We start from the raw sequence: 1463 nt of genomic DNA, 5'->3' as shown, positions 1-1463 counted from the left end.
TCTGGGACACGAACCGCGGTCGACTACGTGGGAGTCCAGCGACATAGCCATTACGCTAACTGCTGGTTCCCCTGTTTGCTTATTTTTGATTTGTCAGAGGGTGCCTGTGCTCACCAGAGAGAGGAGAGAAAACGCCCCTCAATGGGGCGTGGCCATGCCACAATGCTCCATTTCTTCATCCTGTTGGAATTTTGGGTCTCACACACACAAGCCTGGTGTGTTTTTCCAGTCTTTGGAAAAACTGTGGAGAATGGAGGAGAAGGGATTACTGCGTGGCCATCCCTTTGGGGGATGATTTTTCACTTTCCCTCTGTGTCTCTGTCTCTCTGTGGCAAGCACATGCACCCTATAGGAAAATTAAAAAGAAATGGGGCTGGCAGGTGACATGGTGGTTAAGGGGGCTGAACTCCCACATGGCAGAACATGGTTCGAGTCCTGGACCTGGCTTGCTTTCTCACTTTTCCTCTCTCTCTCACTCTGTCCTTCTCCGGTCAAATTAAAATAAATGAATAAATAAATAAATAAAGTTAAATAATAAAATAATTCTTTAAAAAAGACTAAAAAGAAATGAAAACAAACAAACAAAAACCTGGTGTTGATTTATAACCTCACAGAAGTGCCTTTCAGCATGACAGCTTATGACCTTTGACTTTTCGTGTGAGTGATATGGAAAGGCCTCAGGAAGTAACTTTTGACCTGGCCCTTGAGGGCTGTGTTGGATTTCAGTAGGAAGTGATGGATGTATGGATAATCTCAAAGAAGACAAGACAATGGAGAAAGCAGGAAGCCTGGGGAGGCATGAGTAATTCTGAACAGCAGGAGTTAAGTCTGGAAAATAGATTCAGGATTGATTGCAGAGGGCCAGGTTTTGAGCTTTAGACCTTATTTTAAAGAGGCATTGGGAAATTTTGTAACCAAGGGAGTAGTACAGTTGTTAGAGGACAGACTGAAGAGTTGGAGGGGGGAGTAAATATATGAGAAATACATGGAAAATTAGAACAGCTAGGCTATGGCTGGCATGTGCTACGAGGGCCTGAACTGGGCAGGGATGGAACAAATAGGAAGAGAGCACCTTGGAGAGATTCACTGAACGGTGAGCTGATAGGCCTGGGTTTCATTGAAGAGAGAAAAAAACCAGACCTAAATCTAGAGAACTATTGAGAAGGGGAGATTTAAAAAGACTAGTTTGTTCTTAAGAATTAAAACCAGGGGCTGGCAGGTGGCATGGTAGTTAAAGACACTAGACTCCCACATGGCCGACCACAGTTCAAGTCCTGGACCTGGTGGCTTGCTTGTTCACTCCCTCTGACTTTGTCCCTCTCTGGGCAAATTAAAAATAAATAAATAAATAAAGTTATATAAAATAATTCTTTTTTTTTTGGAGAGGTTTTCGCTATAGGGCATGTGCGCTCGCCAGACAGACAGAGACAGAAAGAGAGAAATCACCCCCCAGGGGGGATGGC

The sequence above is a fragment of the Tupaia chinensis genome, unplaced genomic scaffold (assembly GCF_000334495.1).
Source record: "Tupaia chinensis unplaced genomic scaffold, TupChi_1.0 Scaffold145907_1, whole genome shotgun sequence".
In the NCBI taxonomy this organism is placed as follows: domain Eukaryota; kingdom Metazoa; phylum Chordata; class Mammalia; order Scandentia; family Tupaiidae; genus Tupaia; species Tupaia belangeri.
The sequence above is the reverse complement of the archived record's forward strand: the minus strand, read 5'-3'. Positions refer to the sequence as shown.